The sequence below is a fragment of the Nylanderia fulva genome, unplaced genomic scaffold (genome assembly GCF_048542155.1).
Source record: "Nylanderia fulva isolate GAGA-0341 unplaced genomic scaffold, ASM4854215v1 Scaffold42, whole genome shotgun sequence".
Taxonomy (NCBI): domain Eukaryota; kingdom Metazoa; phylum Arthropoda; class Insecta; order Hymenoptera; family Formicidae; genus Nylanderia; species Nylanderia fulva.
The window spans coordinates 626,982-653,374 of NW_028190499.1; the positions used below are offsets into that span (position 1 = coordinate 626,982).

Sequence of the window (26,393 nt, forward strand, 5' to 3'; positions counted from 1 at the left end):
TCGAATCATCAGTTTAGATGGAAAATTATCATGACCATTTTCTCTTGGCATTTATACCCCGAAAATCTGGGTAATCCTGAAACGAACTTTATACGAGTTTTTCTGATAATAAAGCAAGTATCTAAATAATGCGAACAAATTTAGGAACTCTTACATTCCTTATTTAAAGAATCCCTATTAAAAAAAAATAATCCCTATATTAAAAGAAAAAAAAATATATATTAATAAATATCAAGCCTTGGAACCCTGGAACGAATTTTATGAGTTTTTCTGATAATAGAGGGTGTATCTAAATACGGAGAGAATTTTCTCTTGGCATTTATACCCCGAAAATCTGGGTAATCCTGAAACGAACTTTATACGAGTTTTTCTGATAATAGAGCAAGTATCTAAATAATGCGAACAAATTTAGGAACTCTTATGTATACTCTTACATTCCCTATTTAAAGAATCCCTATTAAAAAAAAATTATTCCTATATTAAAAGAAAAAAAAATATATATTAATAAATATCAAGCCTTGGAACCCTGGAACGAATTTTATGAGTTTTTCTGATAATAGAGGGTGTATCTAAATACGGAGAAAATGTTCTCTTGGCATTTATACCCCGAAAATCTGGGTAATCCTGAAACGAACTTTATACGAGTTTTTCTGATAATAGAGCAAGTACCTAAATAATGCGAACAAATTTAGGAACTCTTACTCTTATGTATACTCTTATATTCCCTATTTAAAGAATCCCTATTAAAAAAAATAATCCCTATATTTAAAAAAAAAAAAAATATATATATATATATATATATATATTAATAAATATCAAGCCTTGGAACCCTGGAACGAATTTTATGAGTTTTTCTGATAATAGAGGGTGTATCTAAATAATGCAAAATATTTTAGGAACATTAATATGTACATAGTAAAATTAATCGAACATATTCTATATTTTATTGTGGTACATATTAATATTTTTTATCAAGGTAAATATTAATCAGAGAAACTCTTAAAAAATTCTGCCAATACTATATTGTCCACGATTATCATGATTTGCAGAATAAATTTTAAGAGAGAAACTTCTCTCTGCAGGATACTTTAAGATTCCCTCATATTTTCTGCTCCCCCCTTGTATTTTACTCCAAAATTGCGTGAATAATTTGAATTGAATGATAATGTAAAATATACTGGATGATCTCTATACGAGATTTTTTAAATCAATATTTTATGCGAGATTTAGTCGCAGATTTGGGAAAAATTATGACGCTTTATTAATTATGAGACAAACTATGTTATAACGCTTTATGAAAATAATCATGGCATAAAAAATCCTCTCTACACGCATTTTTTCCAAGACTGCATGATAAATGATATTAATTGATAATGGTGATATTGATTGAATGATAATAAAATATATTGAACAATCTCTACGAGATTTCTTACTTCAATATTTCATGCGATATTCAGTTTCAGAATTCGAAAAAATAAAATGTTTTATTTTAAAATATTTTAAAATATTTAAGTTTAATTAATAATACATTTTTCTATAATACAAATCTTGAATCTATTTGGATCTAGCGAAGTTTGGTTGCATATATGTATGTTGGAGTTTGACATTTTTTCTAAAAAAAATTTTTATGGAAATATCTGCAATTTAATCTTTAGTTTTAAAATATCGCGTTTTTATGTCGCGACCTTCTCCCTTCGATAATACGGATGATGCTCCATTTTCACGATCAGCTGACCGACGTTTGCTCAATTATTATCGAATTGATAAGCCTTTATTTAACTGCGAAAAATTCCCATGAACATTTCTTCTCGTATCAATCGCGAAAGATGTGTCAAATAGATTTAACACTAATATATTCTTATTTATTTAATTAATGTCATGATTATTTATTTATTTAATAATTATTGTAACGGCTATTTAAATATAATTTTTTTTATAAATTCATATTATTTTATAATGTGCATTTTTTCTATCTAATTTATATCGAGTCTTCTCGATAAATTTTGCCAAATTATTTTTAAAATATTAACATATGAGATATCGTTATATTCGCGGATAATCTGAAAAATGCGGTTATGTGGTTGACATTGTTACTGCAATCAGAGGACATCATTTTATTCACATATTTCTCTCTCGATATGCTAGCAATTTATGATGCTAATATTTCATCCGATATTTCGATGGCAACAGCAATTACGCGCATGAATATGCATCATCTCCTTATCACATTTATCGTCAATAAAACTTTGCATATTGCCTTTGTTTTGTACCTCTGTAAGTGTTCCACCAAAGAACATGCGGTTGTATAGGATAAATCATACATTCTAATTTTATATGTAAAAAATATTATTCCGCCACACGGCATTTCTCTCTAAAACTTGTCGATATTGCGATGCTATCAGTTTTCATGGTAAACACGACCATCTAAATGGGATTAAATTATCGATTTTTCTTATTTTTATAAATTCATATTGGCAGTTGAATCGTAGCTTCAAATTTTTTTGCGACAAAAAATATTTCGAGGAGAAAAAATCGATCAACCACAAATTTTCTAACTCTAAAATTCGAATTCTAAATTAATTCATAAATTCTATAATTTATTCTACATTCTAATTCTAAAATAATTCATAAATATATTCTAAAATAATAAATAAGCTCTCGTACTTACACAATTTATTTACATACATTAAAAATATAGAAAATATATAAAATTTTAGACATTCGGGGAATATGAATATTTATTTATTTATTTAATCTTAATAAACGGGAAAGACCTCTAGTACATGAGAAAATAAATAGGACAGCTTATAGTATAAGTTGTCTTTACAATACAAATACAAATAAAAGATAAGAAATAAAAATAAAATAAAAATTTCAATAAAACTACAAAAAAATACAAATTAATCTCGCAAAATACTAGAACAGAAGCGTAAAACTAAAATACGGTGCAGAGTATTTTTTTATTTGGCCCGTACTCGTGGCAAAGAAAATATTCTTTTCATTATAGATCCATAAAAAAATTACGATCCTCGTCGATTAATTTTTCGCACAAAGGCGCTTCCTCCAGAGAAAACAAGAAAGAATCAGTGGTTGTGCGTTCGAAATCAAAAGAGAAAGCCACGCGCTTACGAACGATACACCCGTGACAACTCTTCTGACTCCGCACGTATTCTTATTATTCTTTTACGGTCTAGGACACGATGTTCGATAACCGAAAAAAAAACTTTCACCTCGATTCGCCCGTGGCCACGCGTGCTCTTCGTGTATTTTTCTCTCACGTGGCACGCGTGTCCTGCCGCGTCTTTATTGGATCCTCCGATCTTTCGACCGACCCAAGTGTTGCGCAAGAATGTCATTGAAAAATTGTGGTATTTTTTATTGTATACGAAATTTTTTGATTTATTTTTTACTGTATACGAAATTTGTATTATTATTTGTTTTGTACATAGTTGAAAAATTTCTGTTAACTTTAACAGATGTCACATGTTCCAAACGGTCCACAGAAATTTTCGTGTTAATTTGACATAATATAGATATGTTAAATGGAGACATAAATTATTGTGTTAATATTTTGGCACAAAATAAATGCAAAACTTCAAATAATTTGAAATAAATTTTGTATAAAATGAACATACTTTTAAGGTAAACATTAACAAAAAATATGTTAACTTTAGATTTTATCATCTCTACTTAGATTATAAAATAGAAAATCAACATTTTTTCTGTAAATTTTAACAGAAAAATCTTGTCGCTAATAAAGCAGAACATATTTATTGTGCAAAATTAAAAATAGATACATATTTTTTTCAGTTCTTTAAATAATTTAACATTTAAGTTCAATTAACAGAACAGTAATATATTACATTAACACATAAATGTGTTAAATTATTAACACAAAAATTTTAACGGGGGCCGTTTTTAACAAGAAAACAAATTTTTCTACTGTGTAAGCATTAAAGGATTTTCTTACTCGTTAATAAATAAAATAAAAATGAATAAAAAAATTCTATTTGCGCGTTATATATTTGCTCTTGAAATAATTCGTCAAAATCTCACCTCGATATTCGTACATATATAAATATTAGACGTTCAACATTTGTTCGCTGCCATCTTTACGGAATGATGCCGTGTTCTAGAATAGTATGCGCCAGAATAGCGCGAGGTGGTACTTGTAGATATGCAGAGACATTAGTAGTAATATAATATAACAGTATTATATCTCTCTCGTTTCGTGGACATATCTTCCTTGCGATAAAAGCATTTCGAATTTTCTCAGAAATAGCGCAATAAAAGCATTTGAGACACGTTAGTATATCTGAAACACGTTAGCGTGTAAAATCTATTTTAGGAATGGATTCTTCCGATAAATCTATGAAATTTATTTGGAGGGCCCCGAAGTAATTCGAGCAACGTCTAAAATGTGCGTTGCATCGAAATTCGATGACGTGGATGACGATAAATTAATACAGCTTGCGTTCGAGTAACTCCGCGTCGAAATATTCATCGTAACAGTGTGAAATTTCAACCGCGAAATTTCTCGTTAATTCGATATATTTAAATAATGTCATTTCAAAAAGAGAAAAATTTTCCCGTGAATTTACTCAACTATAGAAACCAAATTAACAAAAGGGTTGCAGCGCATAAAATTAATGTGAGTAGATGTCTTATAACATCATTGAATTAAATACTTCTTTACTGTTCGGTGTTCTATCCTATTTTAATTTTATCCAAAAATCTAGATATTTTTTAGAAATATATTTATATAATAAAATAAATATTGTTGGGCGAGTGATATATATATTTGAAATAAAATACTCTTGATGCGTTGAGAACTGTTTATTACTCGGAGAAGAATCAATAATGAGAGCGCGTCTCTCGACCGGTGGTCGTCTTATATACCGCCGTCAAAATAACCGACGCTTCAAATCGCGCCAATCACGCGAGGACACGAATTCGATAAAAATCTCAGACGACGAACGGATAAACATGTACGGAAGACATACAATACAAAAGAATGTAAATACCGAGACAATGCCTTATAATAATACATGCCCGCAATAACAAGACGGACGACGGATAACTAAATAAGTCGAGCCCAACGAATAAATGCCAACAATATATATTTAAGAAAATTAAAATTCAATTTATTTGTAAAATGTTGTCTATAATTTTTACAAATAAATTGAATTTTAATTTTCTTAAATGTAACGTTATGCACATTAATGCTAATTTACTAAATTAATATATATACTGATTATCTAAAAGTTAATAAATTAGTTATCTAAAATGTAGGTATATTTCGTACAAATGGTATTGGATTGATTTTACTTGATTTTATAATAATAAAATTTCATAACATAGTTCTTCACAATTTAACGTTAATATTGTGACGATGTAAATAATATTTATATTAATTGTAAGGTAAATCTCCGCTTAAGTGTATTTAATATTAAACGGAAAAGAGATGGTGAAAAATGTGGCGAGAAGTTTTCCTGCGAAGGTTATCTGCCAATAAATCAGGCGTTAATGACCAAAGAAAGGCTTTATTAACGATCGAATGCGTAATTTTACAAACTCGGCTACGAGTTATAATATATATCGTCGTAAAGAAAGAAATAGTTCGCGCGTACGCGATGCTTGGTGAAATGTCGTCATCGATCGGCGCAAGATTTACGATCGATCTTTTTTTTCCCTCAAAGACTTTTCTCAAGGATTCACGCGAGTGCCGTATTTTTCCTCCGGAATGAAATCGAGTCCTCATTTTCGCGGGAGACAGTCCTGTCGGTCCTAACCGACGAAGGTCAGCTACCAGGGTGACTTCTCGAGGCGAAGTAAAGTCGCAAAGATTTTTCGCGACGATTTACCATGACCTCAAAAAATAATCAGCGCTTTTTCAAAACGATGAAACATAGGCGAGAATTTATTTACGCTGCTATGTACATCTCGTCTTTGCTTGAAATTTTCACAGAGATAAACCGTTAATTATGCATATATGATTGAAGCACAAATTAAAAGAAATTTTTTTTATACATTCTGACAAAATAAATACATATTTGCAAGAGTAATTTACAGTAAAAGTACCGATTTAATCGTGTCTTTAAATTCTATTTAATATGATTTTTCCATTTAGTTTACTTTAATAATATATATTATTGTCTGAAAATTTTTATTTTTTTATTTTTTGTATTTAGTTTGTTTTATTGAAAAATATATCTTATATATAATTTAATATTAAAAATAAAAATAATTATGCAATTATATATTATTATTGATAACATTTTATATTGAAGCATTAAATTTTTGACATATACACACATGTTGGTAATTAAATTTAGTAATATAATTTTCTTTTTTCTCGTTTGCGAACGTTTTTACATTTAAAGTGCTACGTTGAAAATAATTTTCTTATGGTTCATCGAAACAGACTCGTCAGTGGGACAAGTCCGAGAGAGGTCGATTCTCGTACTCGCGATTTTAATCATGATCACGACGGAATTTCGCGCGGCCGAATGAACGAGGAGTGTTTCTGGTCCGCGATTTTACCCAGATGACCTTTCGACACACAATCATTTCGGTCTCTTTTGCCATTTCGGCGCATATTCGGATCGGCTATTGTTCGTTGCGAGGAACGACCTATATTTCCGCTGATGGATGTACACTTTCGTTATTGCGTCTAATAACGCGTTAGTTTCTGTCGTCGTCATTTCGTCGGAGGAAGTATGTCAGTCGATTCCGCGATTAGCGATAGCGTCTCTATTAAGCGGGAGAAAGCACAATTATGAGATCTTAAAATTCTTAACCAACCTCTTTTTCGCCCTCGTTAAACAACCACGATGGCGCATAATCGCAGACGTTATCTCGCAACGGAATTATATACTCGGCATTATACAACTTTCTTTTTTTTTTTTTAATCGTCAGCTATATAGTGCGTCAAATATGATCATAGTTTAAATATATCGTAATGTCAGAAAGAGAAACAACTTATACTCGTAATTACGCAAAAAAGGATCACTTACATATAATTGCAAGTATTGTATAATCTTAAAAGAAATTTACAGGAAGGCACCAAGCATATTTTATTTATTATTGGATTGTTATCTCAAGTCAAATTTAATTTATATAAATATATATATGTATTATATGTATTTAATTATATTTATATGTCAAAAATTTAATGCTTAAATATAAAATGTTATAAAAAATAATATATAATTATATAATAATTTTTATTTTTTATATTAAATAATATACAATATATTTTTTAATAAAGCAAACTAAATAAAAAAATTTAATCTAAAAGTAAAAATTATCCGATAATAATATATATTATTAAAGTAAACTAAATGCAAAAGTCATATGAAATAGAATTTAAAAACACGATTAAATCGGTGCTTTTACTGATTACTCTTGCAGAAAAATATTTATTTATTTTGTTAAGATATATAGACAAAAAATTTTTTTTAATTTGTTATATATACACACTGTAAAAAAATATGTAAAATTACATTAAAAATACGTAAAATTACATAAATAATAAATGTAAAATTACATGATAAATAATGAAAAGGTAAACATTTCTATTATTTGTCGTGTAATTTTACACTTACTATTTATGTAATTTTACATATTTTTGTGTAATATATTACATATTTTTTTACAGTGCATATATATTTAAATTATTGAAAAAAATTGAAATTAATTGACAAAAATTTGTGACGAAAAATTCCGGGTGTATACATTCGGAAGCGCGTGATTATATCACCGCGAGTCTATCGATGATGGCGGAAGTGGAAGAAAGTTCGTCCGATTAGACCGTGCGGCGGCTGTTTCGTGGGAAGGCAGAGCTCTCCGGTATATACGGGACATTTCACTCTCGACGAGTTGCTTGGATAACGGGTCTCCGCTCGCGGCGACGACGGCGGCCGGAGCAGGCGAGAAAGAAGGGAAAGTAGTTCTGTGAGTCAGTGGGGCTTGCGGTACCCCACACACGGACGTCCAACGGTTGTTAAAGCGGCGGACTCTCCGGGGTCCGCCGCGATCGATGGATCGATCGACCGATCGATCTCTCATCGTGCAATGGTAATTCAAATGAACCGCGCTCTTCCGCCAAATATGCATAATTTCAGCACAGAAAGAATTTTCTCTTAGAATTTACTCAGAATTTATCCTGAAAGTCACGGTAATCGTAGGATAATATATCTATATATATGTAATATTTAGCGCAATGAGATATAAAATGTGTTTGATTACTTTTACTATGTAATAGCAAAATTTACTATGTACGTATAAATATTTTTTTATTGTGGTATTTAATCTCTTATAAAATTCTCCCAATATTATTGTCTCACACGGAGAGAATTTTCTCTTAGAATTTACTCTGAAAATCATGGTAATCGTGGGACAATGTGGTATTGGAAGAATTTTATAAGAGTTCTTCTGATTAATATTTACCACAATAAAATATATTAATGTACATAGTAAATTTTATATCTTATTGAGATAGATATTAATATTTTTATTGTGCTAAATATTAATCAGAGAAACTCTTGAAAAATTCTCCCAATATCATATTGTCCCACGATTACCATGATTTTTAGGGTAAATTCTACGAGAAATTTTTCTCCGTGAACCATCTTTCTCGCGCGAGTCGTCTTAAAGTCATATTTGGAAGAAAAATAGATATTTTTATATGCAATCTAGATTTAAAAATATATAAAACTGTTCTCATAGATTATATATAGTTTTTGAAAAGTGGAAGCTTCATGCAACATGTTACAATTTCTATTTTAAGAGCAACAAGTTTTCCAATTAATTTCTTTTCATGTGATATATTTTTAATGAGAATTAAAAATCCTATTATAACCAAACTGAGTCGACGAAATTTTTAGATGAAATTATTTTTGCTTCAGAAATTATAAAAAACTTTGCCGTTGACAATATTTTAAATATTATATATATATATATATATACTATTTAAAAATTTACAGAATAAAAATATTTACGAGCCCATATATTTCATAAAAATTCCGATACAATTTTGATTCCCACATAATAATGGTTTTGAAAAAATTGATTGCCATCTGCATAAAAATATATCATTTAAAATTGGTTTAACCTGTTTGTCCGCTTATGAACTATATATCCGTGCTCGCGGATTATGCGCATATGTAGTTAGATAATCAGATATCGCAGGACATTTATAATGCAATTGGAATGCGCGAGAAAATGCATATCGACGCATATGCGTTTATACGAAGAGAAGTTTTCTAATCGTGTAAGCGGGAATGATTCGCTCACACAAGTGATCATTATTGTTAAAACCTGAGTGAATTTTGAAGAAATGTAAACACAGTTTTTTATGGTACACAACACGAGACAATATACATATAAATTATAAATTAAATCAGATGTCTCGAGGGACAATGAAAATTTGATATTCGCGATGAGTAAAAAATTATCGTAATAATTAATCTTTCTGGATTACGGATTCAAAAAAATTACTAAATTAATACATATTTAGTTCAATACTGTCAAATGAATCATTTATTTGAAACAAATAAATATTGATTTGTTTGGAAAGGATTTTTCATATCAGCATTGAAATAAATACTTATAAGAATTAACAAAATTTTTTTCAGCGTATAATATTTCGTGCAATTGATGGTGGAGTGATTAGACGAAGATATATCGGTAATATGTAATGAGAGAGAGGGAGAGATAACATGATTATATAACGAGGCACGTTTATGAGAACGCGTTACATGCGCGCGATATTAGAAATACAAAATAATGATTGTAACTAATTGCACGCGAGAAAAAAAAACAAAACTGTACGTCGTCTGTCATGTGAAGTCGGAGAAATCGGTGCTTTCAATGTTAGTAATCTTTTCCAGCGAAACTGATTCCGCCTTTCACACAGCCGGAGACAAAGAGCGACAATTATTCCGAGATTATCAGACATCGTCGTAACCCATGTCGTGACGTCGGCGACATATCGAATTAGAAATTATCAACGCCGAGTTAAAACCTGTTTATACGTGCATCTCGTAATAATTAACGTTATACATTTGTGATTGCAAAATACGTTGAGATATATAATACATATGTATTGTACGTGTCCTCTAACTTGATATTTTAAACGATGGAAATAAACTTTTTTCGGAATAATTATATATATATATATATATATATATATATATATATATAATATACATAAAATATATATAATTATATATAAATTATACAGATATTTTTAAGTATAGAAATAAATTCTTTGCTAAGTAGATGATTGATATATCGCAGAGTTTGATTTGTTATGTTAAATAAAATTAAATATTTTATGCTGCGATTTACTTGTTTTACCTCGCGTTCTTAATCCGAATTATATAATTTAAATTGTTGAATTTTTTTAATTGTTGAAATTAAAGATGTATAATATATTTAAATCTTTGTATTTATTGAAAAATAATTTTATGTTCTAATGTACGTGTACATAGGAAATATTATACGCAATATTAAATTGTACACGCATTTTATAATAGTCAATCGCGCGGGCTGATAACTGCTAATTATAATAATTATATGGACTGATTATATTTCGCATGACATTATGCAGGATAATACGATAATATATGGAACGCGACTATGTTGTTACCTTCTCGCTCGAGTTTCGCTATGTGAATGACAACAAAACTGTGGAATGTATCGCGAAGGCTATATATATCTCACCATAGTGCCAACTATACAATAATATAACAATTCAAAAATATAAAAATTGTAAATGATCGTTTTGTTGTGATTTTTACGGACAATTATTTTTTTGAAGATATTTAGAATGAAATATAATATTTCATTCGATTATTATTTATCATTTGATTTAAATATAATATTGAGAACGCGCAATGAAACAATTAAAGAATTGAATAAAATAGATAGGCTGATGTATTAATTATTTAATAAATAATTATTTTCTGCATTTTACAATATTGGTATATTTTAATATTTCGTGTATATGTATATTAATAATTTTTTATTTCGATAAAACTTTAACTTTTGATAATACTTTGTCATTCATTTTATTTTGTAAAAGTATACGTAATATAAAATCTAATTATTTTATGTGATATAATAAAAGGCCAACTTAACGAGCTTATATGCTATTAATTGAAAAATTTATTTATTAATTTACTTCATACTATACAAAAGTTCAGATAAACGTTTCGACTGTACGACAGTCTTTCTCAATATCCTAATAATATGTTAAAAAATTAATTTAGTCATTTCGACATCATAAATAAATACAACAATTATAAGATTATATGACGAACGCAGTACAAATTCATGTATGTTGGCATGAGTTAGAGCGTCAGATGCTGTTATATTAGGTAACCACTGTAAACAAATTAATATATCCGCTCAAATATTACATTTAGATTTTTAATAAATAGTATTAACTTACTTTTTTGTCAACGAACATAACACTTTTTTAAAAAATTATTTCTTTTTACTTAACATAGTCACAATGTGTACTTTTTTAAAAAACAAATCGATATCTGTATCTTACAATGTCGGCGCGCTGTATATATACCCAATTTTTAAGATGACGTAGACAATTTTTTTAGAATATCATAATAAGAACCGTCAAGACGCTCGGTGTCCTTTTTTAGGTTGATACTGTTGTTTTCTTCTTTAATATATATCATTTCTGATATCAACCTTTTATAATAATTCTTTTCATAATCTAGGATTTTTGTGTCATTCCAATTGAAATTGTGTGTAAATTTTACAATATGATCAGAAATCACCGAGTGCCTTGCTGAATCTAATTTAATATTATTTTTATGTTCATTTACTCTTGTACCTAATTGTCTTTTCGTCTGTCCTACATATGTAGCATCACAATTATTACATGAAATCTTATATATGACCCCTGAATTATTTTGGAGCTTTTCTCTGTCTTTTTGCGTTTTTATGACTCTGTTTAATTTCTTTAGACATCTGTATCCTACTGTTATATTTGATTTCTTTAATTCTGATGCTACTAGTTCCGAGATTCTTTCAATATAAGGTATCGCTATGAATTTTTTATTATTGTCATTATTTATGATTTCGTTATTTATATCTTGAGTCATTTCTTTGTTTAATCTATTAACAACAAGGAACTTCAGTCTATTATTGATTTCTGAGAAAATGAGATCAAGAGGATAACTATTGCTCAATAAAATCTCTATGATTAATGTTAAATTTTTACTATGAAAACGGGGATGTGATAATAATATTGACCGGTCTACTAAATTATATATTACACTTTTTTTGTGGCATATAGGATGATTTGAATGATATGAGAGTGTTCTACCCGAAAATGTTTTTTTCTGAAACCAATCTATGTATATTATGTTATTTATAATTTTGAGTGAGATATCTAAAAAACTTATGCTCCGGTTATCCTCTCTTTCTATTGTGAATTTTAATCTATCGTGACAATCATTCAATTTTTCTACTAGATATGTGACTTGATCTTCCGGCAAGCAAAGCAAGATATCATCGACGTAGCGATAGTAAAACCTTATATTAACCTTTATAGTTTCAAGAATGCTAGTTTCTATATCTTGCATAACAATATCCGCAATAATTGGAGATAAAGGCGATCCCATAGGAGTTTCATGTATTTGTTTATAGATCGTTTCGTTGAATGTGAAGTACGTTGAAGTCAAAATGAATTTAATTACATTAACAAACTCATTTTTGTCTATTGATGTGTGATTTTCAATGTAATGCCATCTATTATTTATGCTGTCTATTGCAAGGTCCACAGGAACATTTGTGAACAACGATATCACATCCAAAGATACGATTGTTTCATTGTTATTTAATTTAAGATCAGACAAAGCGTTGCACAATTCAAAACTATTGTTAACATGACTTTTCCCTTTGGGTAAACTTGTCACTAAAATGTTGTGTAAATATGCAGCTAAATGATGTAGTGCTGTATTGACCGACGATACTATTACTCTGAATGGAACATTTTCCTTGTGAATTTTGGGCAAGCCATATGCTTTAGGAAGCAATGAATCACTGGAACTTAAACAATAATAGTCTTTTTTTGTGATCCATTCATTTTTTAACCATTGTTTTAAATTTTTGTTAAGGTCTTTTTCTATTTTTATTATTGGATTGTTTTTGATTGTCATATAATTATCTTTGTCATTTAATAATTCTTCAACTTTGTCTATATAAAATTCTTTGGTCATTGCTACGGTCGTGTTTCCCTTGTCTGCTCTTGTGAAAATGATGCTGGGATTTTGTTTACAAAATGTCATGGTTTTTTTGTACATAAAAGTAAGTTTGTCATTAATTATGTCTTTCCTAGTATTGTTGTTTAAAAAAAAACAAAGAACTGTGGAATGGCTATGTTTCTTATTGTCGTGAGATTAGTTATGTTATTCGAATTGCTTTCTATGTCTTTAATAAATTCATGGACAGCTGTTTTTTTATCAGTATTAATAGGAAGGCTAAAATCACTACCTAATTGCAATAAATTTGTGACATCAGTTGGAATATCTACATCAGTCAAATTAATAAACCATTTATCATTGGTTTGTTCTAATGGATTAATAGTTCTGTTTATAAAATTTGTTGCGTTAATGTGGTTATTAATATATTTATTATTTTGAGAGTTTACACTATTTTTCTTCTGATCATATTGTAAAATTTACACACAATTTCAATTGGAACGACACAAAAATCCTAGATTATGAAAAGAATTATTATAAAAGGTTGATATCAGAAATGATATATATTAAAGAAGAAAACAACAGTATCAACCTAAAAAAGGACACCGAGCGTCTTGATGGTTCTTATTATGATATTCTAAAAAAATTGTCTACGTCATTTTAAAAATTGGGTATATATACAGCGCGCCGACATTGTAAGATACAGATATCGATTTGTTTTTTAAAAAAGTACACATTGTGACTATGTTAAGTAAAAAGAAATAATTTTTTAAAAAAGTGTTATGTTCGTTGACAAAAAAGTAAGTTAATACTATTTATTAAAAATCTAAATGTAATATTTGAGCGGATATATTAATTTGTTCACAGTGGTTACATAATATAACAGCATCTGACGCTCTAACTCATGCCAACATACATGAATTTGTACTGCGTTCGTCATATAATCTTATAATTGTTGTATTTATTTATGATGTCGAAATGACTAAATTAATTTTTTAACATATTATTAGGATATTGAGAAAGACTGTCGTACAGTCGAAACGTTTATCTGAACTTTTGTATAGTATGAAGTAAATTAATAAATAAATTTTTCAATTAATAGCATATAAGCTCGTTAAGTTGGCCTTTTATTATATCACATATTTTAATTGTATACGAGCCGAAGTTTAATTTATAAAATATATATATCTAATTATTTTACCGTAAAAATGTTTTAATAATAATATACAAAAAAAATTTTTAATTTTGTATTGCAAAATGTTTATGGAAATGTGATCATATAATAAAATTTCATGTTTTTACTTCCTCGTTTTATTTAATACTTGCGATAATTGAATATGATTATTCCACAAAACTTTTTTATATAAAATATAATGTAAATGTTGCTTGAATATTTTAGATATAAAATTATTTAATATAATTATTTAATTTAATATAATAATTTTAAAATGCCAATTTATTTTTATCATTAAATCAATTTCTCTTATTCATTATCATCAAATATCGATTTGATTTTTCTTATTAGTAAAGAACTGACTATATAATGTCTTCCTAGAAATTTACGCACATATAGGTATATATACATACATACATATGTTGATTTTATATGGTCAATACAAATATAAATAAAACATGATTGAACGCGCAACAAAAAGTTGTTTTCACATCTGGTTGTTCGGTATTAAGATTTTCTGGGTCAAGAATCAAGTTCTTTGATAGTGATCGTTTAAATTGGTTCATTCTTCCGACATGTTGAGGCACTTTTTTAACCCAACGATTTCTAATTTCAGTAGCAGAAATGCGAGCATGTGTACATTATATGTGTGAACTATTACAAGTCTATTGCAATTATTGCAGTTTATAAGAAATAAAATTAAAATTTGAAGAGAAAATAAATTTCGATATTATACATCTAAAGAAAGAAAATTGTATATAAGCAAAATAAAATTGAAATATATTCGAAATAATTATATATCACTATATTTTTACTACATAAAGTAACTACACTAAACTTGTTTTATTTTAATAACAAGACTTTAATTATTTGATATCATAAGATCTGTTCAGTGTTTATACAATCTTAAATTTTCATAAATTATTTATATATAGTTGGTGATACTTGTTACCGCAATTTTGATTAATTATATTTAGGCAAATATATAGTTTACATTCCAATTAGTAGTGAACCGACATGAATATCAAAACGAAATTGATAATAGTATTAATTTGAGCCAATTAATTATATTCATACATGTAATGTCGTTTTTGCATTAGAAATATTAAATCAGAAATATCTTTGACTTTAATGCAGTTTATCAATGTCGTTTGATATAAAAATTAATATTTCGTAATTAGCTGTTCCTTGATAGATTACAAATAAAACTTTCGAACGGTTTACTCGGTGTACAGAGTGACATGTCGATCAAGGACTATCTTAGAATCGATTCATATATTTTATTTACCGTGAGAACCTTCGAGGAGAACGTAATGATGCGTTTGTTTCGTGGGAACCAACGAATATTCTTTATAATGCAATTAATCTCTTATTTATTTATTTATTATTCTAGGACAGGGAAAATTAAAATATTTGAAAAATATTTTGCCACTATTCCGAATCTCGACTTGAAAATTATTATATTCTCGAATCACGCGAAATAAAAAAAACATAAATAATTAAAATCTTCAAAAATTTTCAAAATTTTTATCAAAATAAATGATTTGATCAATTATGTCGCATAGATATTTTCTTGTAACAAAAATTGTTTGCCAATCACGAATAAACAAATTAATTGTTACTGATTGTGTGGATAATATTATGTCTACATCTGTTACAAACACATCCTAAGGCGAAGTATGAAACTGTGTAAAGGCACATCTGTATGTACGCAAATAGTATACAAACGGCAGTTCCCTGTTAGGCAGCATTAAACGTAGGTTGTTCATTGCTATTGTACATTGCATGTTGGAGAAACCTGCTTAGACTAAACTTGAGTTTAGATATAAGAGAGAAGTATATACGTCAAGAGACGAGAGATATGAGAAAATAAATGTGAGAGACAAAGAAATGGACAAGCAATTGTGTTTCTCAGAGTCTAAGAAAACGAATGAATCGCAAAGATTCATTAATCTTGTCCCAGATCACGAAGCTATATTTTTTGAGGAATTTGTATACAAACCCCGACTCAAGTTCTCAAAAAATGTACTTCCGAGATACTTGAAAAAATTTGATCTCTTACTAGTTCAATTAAATTTTAGTTATTTGCATTTCAATTTTTATATTCTATTAAATTATTTGTATGTATTAAATGCAGTACTACTATTATTAGACATAATTAAATAAAAGCTTAAAAATATTTGTTATTCACTGATTCATATATTATAAAAAAAAGATAATTATATACTTTTTCCTCTTTTTATTATTCAAAATACGAAAACATGTCTTAAATACGCTATAAATATTTCTTATTGATTCGAGAAAGCAATGGAAACTAGAGCTATTTATGTCTAAAAAAGGAAAGTGAAAATATATTATTGTAGAATGTAGATAAAAGATATAAAGACCCGCATATAGTGACGTCGATTTATTGGCAAATATACTTTTAGGAAATGTATCGTCTTTGCTTATTATGGTAAGAAACCGAGGATTTCCGCGTCGACCTGACCTTTCTCTTCTCTGTTATTCTCCTTTTCCTGGGTTAATAGCATAAGCAAAAAGAGAGGGAAATCTTTAGCTGCGTTAAGCTGCGTTCTTAACCGCGGCACAATTTATTTTCGGTATCGAATAGGGAAGCACTCAATCAATAGAAATGCATGCTGCACGATATTCTAGACTAGCATTATTAATATCGCGAATGCCAGATCTCTGTATTATATTCTTTGTTTCTTTTATTTATTATAAATTATATATCTCGCTCGAGATATCTGAAAATAGAGAAAAATATAATCAACGTTGTGTTGCAGAAGGCCTAGCTTTCAATTACTCCGATTTTACATTTAAAAACGTAATCAATTTCAAGATTTTTATCCAATATTTTACACAGTCTTCTATTAGAAATTAATATATATATAAGGAGTAAAAATAATTTCAAACATAACTTAAAACAGTAAAATATGTTACATCACAGAAGATAATTCACTTTCATATTTCACGTTTAACACGATCTCATGTGTATATACTTTCTCCGAATATATATAAATTTCTTGATCGCGCTACGCGATAAATCAAAATAAATACTCCTGACACAAGAAGAGGACATTTTTACGCGCAATTAGATCGAAAATATTTTTCCCATTTCCGTATATCGTGCAAATTTCATGCTGCACGACGCGACGGGGTTGAACGACCTCTTTAAGTGTTTAGCACGGTTGAATGGCCTCGGCGGCGGCGATGACGGCGGCCTGCTCCGAGACTTGCGGCTTGATTTTTTAAACAATGGGGAAAGTCTCTCGCGAAAGCAACCTAAGGCGAGTAATCGTGGCGGAAGTGAATCGCGCGCGCACAGAACTGAGGACAGCGAGCGGACGAAGAGAATCCTTTCGTTTTCGCCGCGAACTGCGGGTCGTGCATTTTTATCCCTCGTGACTTTTGTACACACTCAGAGAAAATTTTCTTTTCAAATTTACCCTGAAAATCATGGTAATCGTGGGGCAATTTATTGGTATTGGAAGAATTTTAGAAGAGTTTTCTGATTAGTATTTATCAGAATAAAAATATTAATATCTACCACAATAAGATGTAAAATATACTCGATTAATTTTATTATGTTCGCGAACTGCGAGTCGTGCATTTTTACCCCACGTGATTTTTTGTACGCACGCAGAGAAAATTTTCTTTTCAAATTTACCCTGAAAATCGTGGTAATCGTGGGGCAATTTATTGGTATTGGAAGAATTTTAGAAGAGTTTTTCTGATTAATATTTTGCACAATAAAAATATTAATATCTACCACAATAAGATATATTAATATACGCGATTAATTTTATTATGTACATAGTAAAATTTAATATGTATATATTAATATTTTTTATTAATATTTTATTAATACATTTTTATTAATATTAATATTTTATTATAATCTTTTTACCATGATTTTCGGGATAAATTTTAAGAGAAAATTCTCTCCGTGCACATATGTACATATGTATATGTATATACAGGATGTTCTAAAATTATCGGACACTCTGTTAATAGGGAAATTTCTCAGGTTATTTGGAGACGATTTTTTCTCAGCAAAAATGTCGAGACACCAATAATTTTCGAGTTATAAGCGGTGAAAAATACAGGGTTTTCGCAAACTAAGCCTTGTGGAAATGGAATATTAACAAAATCACATTCGTCAATTAATTTCAGTAGAGTTTACTTTAGTAGAATTTTAATTTAAGACTTAGTTATAAAGATCAGGGTGAAATGTACTTAAATTTTTCGTAGATCCTTAATTTTTTTTGTTGCTTCTAAACATTCAGCTAAAAGAGCAGTTAAGACTATTCGAGAAAAATATTTTATCTTATACTTTGTAAATACGACAATATATTTTTTATTTATACATTTTAATGCATATATTAATTTTCATTAACATATAATAATAAAGGTTTTAGTTTCTTATACATCTTTATCATACTATTGGAAAATCGTGCAAATTTCCTTGAAATATCCTGGAAATGTCCTTAAATTTTATTTTCAAAGTTTACTAGAAACTCTGTGAATTAATTTCAGATGAGTTTAGTAGAATTTTAATTTAAGGCTTAGTTGCAAAGATACATGATGGCAAAAATTGAGGTCATACAAAAAAATGATGACCTCCCTCGACATTTTTGCTGAGGAAAAATCGTCTCCAAATAACCCGAGGAATTTCGCTATTAACAGGGTATGCGGTAATTTTGGAACACCCTGTATATATATATATTTTTCTCGCGTACAAACATTAACAAGACGACGCCTTTCACCGCTGGCCACAAAATTGCGCCGTAATGGACCGTGCGTTGTCGCGTTACGAAACTCAAGTCCTCGACGCCTTCGGCCGGAATTCGGCCGAGGGAAGGTCAAGGGCTGACTACTGGCCGACCGGCTGCCTGGTATATGTATAAACCAGCTTTCACCAGAAACTTCCAATCCCGCACATGGGCGCACCGTTAACAGCCCGGTATTTTAATTTCTAAACAAAGGTGTCTGATCGTCCCTTGTCTATCATTTCGTTAAATCGTTTGAATGCAAATAATCAGAGATCACGTGTTTTTATTTCGACTTGTTCTATAATTGATGGAAATTTTTGTTTTAATTTCCGAACCTTTTCATTGTTGACAAAAATATCTCAAGGATTTCATGATTTAACATTTCATTGATTTATCGTATAGATATATGCAAATTATATATTTGGAAAAAATAATACTAAAACGTCAGGGAAAAAATTAATTTCTAGTCTTGGAAAATCTGAAAAAGTCTGGGAATTTTTTTCATTGAGCCTGCTGGACACCCTGGTATCAATGAAAATAGAGATGTCATTTTTTCGCGCACTGTTAGCAGCCCGGTATTTTAATTTCTAAACAAAGGTGTCTGATCGTCCCTTGTCTATCATTTTGTTAAATCGTTTAAATGCAAATAATCAGAGATCACGTGTTTTTATTTCGACTTGTTCTATAATTGATGGAAATTTTTGTTTTAACTTCCGAACCTTTTCATTGTTGACAAAAATATCTCAAGGATTTCATGATTTAACATTTCATTGATTTATCGTATAGATATATGCAAATTATATATTTGGGAAAAAATAATACTAAAATGTGTCAGGGAAAAAATTAATTTCTAGTCTTGGAAAATCTGAAAAAGTCTGGGGATTTTTTCATTGAGCCTGCTGGACACCCTGATATCAATGAAAATAGAGATGTCATTTTTTCGCGCACTGTTAACAGCCCGGTATTTTAATTTCTAAACAAAGGTGTCTGATCGTCCCTCGTCTATTATTTCGTTAAATCGTTTGAATGCAAATAATCAGAGATCACGTGTTTTTATTTCGACTTGTTCTATAATTGATGGAAATTTTTGTTTTAACTTCCGAACCTTTTCATTGTTGACAAAAATATCTCAAGGATTTCATGATTTAACATTTCATTGATTTATCGTATAGATATATGCAAATTATATATTTGGAAAAAAATAATACTAAAATGTCAGGGAAAAAATTAATTTCTAGTCTTGGAAAATCTGAAAAAGTCTGGGGATTTTTTCATTGAGCCTGCTGGACACCCTGGTATCAATGAAAATAGAGATGTCATTTTTTCGCGCTTGCCTAATAAGTGCGAAATGACTATAATTCTTTTTTCTTTTCCTATATAATTGATATATAAGAATGAATGATTTTTAGATGATTGTAGTAGCTTTATATAATATTTAGTAATATATAATATTATATAATATTTAACTACGCACAATTTCATACTCTTGCATTTCTAGAATCAACAAATTCTATTTTTATATTCAATCAATTATCGGGTTCTATTCTTCTCTATTCTAATTATAAATCAATTTATTTATAATGTTTATAGTGATTTACGATAACGTGTTCTGCATTATCTCAAAAATTACATGTCTCACACATGCGGTATTAATTCTAAAAATAGATGAAATCATGGAATATAAGAATGTTAAGAGTCAATATATCTACAAAGCTACCGCGTTTTAAAAATGAAAATAGGTCATATTGGCTTGAACGAAGTAGTATATATTAATATCGTGCAAAAAATTATAGGATCAGTGGAGTGTAAAAAAAAAAAAAATACTATGTGCATTTAGAAGGTCTCGATATGACGTAATTACAGATAACTTCCTTTTTTCACTGTCTCAATAATAATATGCGAATATGCGCGCGCGGTAAGATACATTGAATGAAAATTACGATCTCACATTGGAAAATTGTTACTGTAAAAAAAAAAGGGAGAGAACCCTGTAATAACATCGATTTACAATAATTTGAGTGTGTATTACATTTCGCGCCATTCAGAGTTAAACACAGAGGGACGAAGAAGAGAGTGAAAGTCTTGACCGCGTATTCGCGATTCAGTTTACGTTTTCTTTCAATACCCAGTTTTTCGCTTCTCTTTTTTTTTCCACCAGTGGCTCGCACTTCTTACGTTAGTATACGACCGAGACCCCTTCATTCACGTTTATTGTCTCCGTTTCTTTGAATGAGAGAGTGGGCCGACGCATCCATGAGAAACGATTATTTCCACATTCGTTTGTTGGTTCGCACGATATCGCGTATATATGTATGTAACTCACGCATACACGCGCGCATAGACATACGAGTCGAACGAGTGTTGATTCCTACGTGCGAACTACGCTCGTAGGATCGATTGCGTAAATGTAGGAAGCGCCGATGCATTCACCTTTTACGCGATGCAGCCTTGCTCCAACAGTGGCTCTCAATTCTGCCTGTCTCGTCCAGCCGGATACGAGTGTTTATGTGCGTTTGAGAGAGAACCAGAGAATTTTTTTCATCGAACATAGTGTGCGAGGAATTCTTTTCCTCAGCGAAAATCACAGAAATTTTTCTAATTTTTTACATTTTACACAAGTTCTCACATACTAAAAAAAATCTACTTTTACTTGTTTGAAACTGGAAAAATTACTTCATTGTCACTGTAATTTTTTTCCATATTTTTCAAGTGAAGATACATTTAACGTAAAAATGTGAAACATTGGTAAAATTACTATTTTTATGTAAAAATTACATATTTTTATTTTATTAGAACTTTATTTTATAACCATTTATCCATTTTTTATAACATTATTTCATAGTATTTCTACATTACTAGCATTTTCTATATAATTTCATGTTCAGTGGAATATTTTAAATCTTGAAAATTTATAAAAATAAATTTTATAGTATGAATAGCAATATTACATAATTATGCTGGTTGGAAAGAAAATTTAGCATAATCATATTTTTTTCAGTGCAATTAAAATTTTGTTAGAATAATTTAAAAATTAAATTAATCAAAGATTGATTTTGTCATATATATTTTTTATCAGCCCTGAAGCTTTATTCTGATGATTATCAATTATTCGAAAATCGATGAATAAATAGAGATCTGGTTGGAAAAAAATTCCAAGTTGGCCAATATATAATACAGTTTGACAAAACGTCTATATTTCTGACAAATTTCTCTGAAAAAGTTTCATATTTCTCTAATCAATAAAATAAATTAATATTAGATCGGTCGGGTATAATAAAATTCAAGATGGGTATTTTGAGCATATTGTAGAATGCATCGAATATAAAATCCTAATGTTTAGACGAAAGATGTAAGAAACAACATCGTTGAGAACTTCTTGCCTCCGGCCACGAGGCTAGTCACTTTCTCTTCGTGTCTTCGTTGTCGGCCGATATATCGCGTATCATGGACATCTTGCAGATAATAATCATGCTGCCCACCGTTTATGAGTCAACTATCGTCAATGCGCTAATGATGAGGCGAGCATCGGCGCTACGTCATCTTAGCTCGGTAGATTAGATGTGTAGTTATGGAAAATGCAGCCATAATGAAACGATTAGAATCGTTTCTTTGGTATTTTTATGAATCTTGCGTAAATATCCCTAGCAGATATACAAGAAATATAATAATATTTAATCAGTAATAGCTAATAAATAATATTATATATCTATCCATGCAAAGATGATAATGATGATGATATTAATATAGCCCTTATTATTTGAGATTTAATGAATATTAACACTTTTATATTTTAAGTATTTTTTTAGGAGCGTGTTTAAACACAGCATATATTTTCAAGTTCTACTCGAGTTTCACCTTTTTATCAAAACAATCTTTAATTTGATTTTTTTATAGCAAATATTTAGACAGATTGTCGTTGACGATTTACATAAAATAAAATCCCCCAAAAATTTGTTTTGTATTGAAAACGTATTTACTCCTTATAATTTTTTCGCAAAATAATATCGATCGGCCTCGCGAATTATTTACGCCGTTCATAATTCGCGGATTAACTTATTTTTGCTCATTATTCAATATTATCTGAAAAATAATTGGAAATCATGGATTTGTTATTTATCTCGTGTTTGCGAACTTCAGAATCGCTACAGCCCTCATGGTTCTACGCCACTGTTCTCGGTTCTTTACCTCCCCACTCGGTCCCATTCCACTTTTCTCGCGCGACAGAAGAGGGAGAACTCGCCCCTCGCGAAGGGGTGACTCAGTGACGTCATTGAATGAAGTAGGGATGGTGGAGGTAGTGGAACGAGAGACGTGGCGGCGGAGCGAAGAGTGGTGGAAGATCGGTAGGGGTTGCCGGGTAATGTCGGGTGATGGCAATGGGGTGAATGACCGACCTAGACTCGAAGTCAGGGGTGTACAATGTATGAAACCACCCGTAATAGCAACCCTCCTTCAAAGCGATCTACAAGGGTAGGCTTTACACTCTCTCTTCCTTAGTCCTGTGCTCTTCTCGTCATTATGTCTCTGTGCATACGTATATTTCTCGTGTGGAAAACATCGAGCGCGTAATTCGCGAGGGTTGCTGCTGCCTCGCGAGAGCGAATGAGAAAGAGAGATTGTGCCAAAAACACGTTTCTTTCTTTCCCAACATTGATCACCCGTCAAAGTCACTGACGTTAAAGGGCGAACGAACCAAGATGGAAACGTCTACAATATAAGGAAATTGTAGTTTAATTCTTACTATCTTGTGAAAAATTTAATCGCCCTAAATAAGTCTTACTTTTCTTCTCAATGTAATAATATAAATATATAATAATATATAAAAGCTGGATAAATAGTGCTTTCCATTTAGCAACACAAAGCGATACAAGTGTCATTCTATATTGGTTCTATATTCTTGTTCAATATAAGGAAATTCTAGATTAATTCTCACTATCTCGTGAAAAATTTAATCTCCCTAAATAAGTCTTACTTTTCTTCTCAATGTAATAATATAAATATATAATAATATATAAAAGCTGGATAAATAGTGCTTTCCATTTAGCAACACAAAGCGATACAAGTGTCATTCTATATTGGTTCTATATTCTTGTTCAATATAAGGAAATTCTAGGTTAATTCTCACTATCTCGTGAAAAATTTAATCTCCCTAAATAAGTCTTACTTTTCTTCTCAATGTAATAATATAAATATATAATAATATATAAAAACTGGATAAATAGTGCTTTCCATTTAGCAACACAAAGCGATACAAGTGTCATTCTATATTGGTTCTATATTCTTGTTCAATATAAGGAAATTCTAGGTTAATTCTCACTATCTCGTGAAAAATTTAATCTCCCTAAATAAGTCTTACTTTTCTTCTCAATGTAATAATATAAATATATAATAATATATAAAAGCTGGATAAATAGTGCTTTCCATTTAGCAACACAAAGCGATACAAGTGTCATTCTATATTGGTTTTATAATCTTGTTCAATATAAGGAAATTCTAGGTTAATTCTCACTATCTCGTGAAAAATTTAATTTCCCTAAATAAGTCTTACTTTTCTTCTCAATGTAATAATATAAATATATAATAATAACAAAAAGCTAGATCAATAACGCTTTCCATTTAGCAACATAAAGCAACACAAGTGTCATTCTATCTTTGTTTTATATTTTACAAGAATAAAGATAGATTGATGCATATGTCGACTTGTGTTGCTAAATGGAAAGCACCAAAATTATATTTAAAAAAATATATATAATTTTATTATTATATTTGAAAATAATTATACATAATCTTTCCTTGCTGAATTCACGGCGATATTTTCGGTTGCGTGGACACGCCTCATTCGATATCGAAATTAAATCGACAGGTCTATAGAATCCCGTATCTCGGGGGGTCAAAAGACCATCGATGCAGATCTGCTTTTCCGATTATGCCAATGACTTGGTGTCCTAAAAAGATAAAGGCCGTTCCCTAGCTGTCGGTGGGTTTAAACTCGGGGTGAGTCTCACTCTCTCTCTCTCTCTCTCTCTCTCTCTCTCTCTCGAGTTCGGTACGGAGTAACGCGATCGATAGATGACCGAAAATAGGATCCACATCCAAGCAAGTTCTTCATGATAGCAGTTCCAGCTCCGAGGAATCTTTTAAATACTCTCTCCGCGTCGACAAATGAAATTTTTTTGCGCTGCTGTTAACTTGACACGGATTGATTTTCAGCTATTTATTTTAATTTTGTAATGGTGAATAGATACGCGTCTAAAATGCAAATCGGAAGATCAAATTAAGAAATTTATATCTCAGACCAGACATCTTTCTCTTCTGAAATTCTCCTTCTTTCTATTTACTTTGATCTTTTTAAGTAATGAAGACCCATACATGATCTTCAGAAATTCTTTAAAAATTTCCGCATTATCGATATTTGAGCAAATATTTCGTATACCTGTTCAGAATTTTTAAAACTAAAATTTGTATTTATATTCTCAATAATTATACCTGTCACAAATTATTCCCACAAATATTCATCATAATAATTGATATGAAGAATCCCTTGAAAGTAGAATAAAAATTCTGAATTTGCGAAAAATTGAACCAGATTTCCGCGAAAAAAAAAGTTCTCGCGCCAGTGTTAAAACTATCGACGAATTTACCCCCGATGGAGAGAGAATCTCCGCCTTATGGTTTAGGTTTGTTGCATGCACGAGGGTTAGACCATTCTCCGTAACGTTACTGCCACACCACGTGGCTTGTATTGATCTTCTTCGGCGAACACGACGAAAGGAGGGAGAAAGGGAGACCAGGGGTTGCTCAATGTGTTCCCTCTATCGAAACCTCCCTCTGTCGTTCCCTCTCTATCTCTTCCCCTTCTCGCATTTTCCCCTCTTCTCTTTCAGCCCTCTCTCTTTCTCGACCGCCCTATATATATCTCTCTCGTCGCAGAGGGTAGCAGCCTAGTGCCCCTGCCTTCGGTCGTTCACCCTTAGTATATATGTACACTCGATTCTAATTCTCGCTATCTTCTTTTACTCGCTCATCTTGCAGGAATTTCTCTCTCTCGAAAGGTAGAAATGACTTTTTTCGACTGATTTTTGTGATTGCGAATTGTGCAGAAACTTAGGAACATGCAATTCAAATTTAATGATTTCACAGGAAACAGAATTTCAGATTTTTAACGTGTCGTGTGACAAAAAGATGTTTGAATTAAGTACCGAAGTGTATGTA

General features: G+C 30.2%; 2 protein-coding genes across 4 annotated transcripts in view; one reads left to right on the forward strand and one right to left on the reverse strand.

The window, feature by feature from the left end:
- Hr4 (nuclear hormone receptor 4) overlaps window positions 1-26,393 on the reverse strand; it is a 213,556-nt gene that overhangs the window by 60,872 nt on the left and 126,291 nt on the right. The window lies entirely within an intron of this gene.
- Window positions 1-26,393, forward strand: part of LOC114936085 (uncharacterized) — a 277,220-nt gene that overhangs the window by 49,962 nt on the left and 200,865 nt on the right. The gene's annotated exons all lie outside the window — the stretch shown is intronic.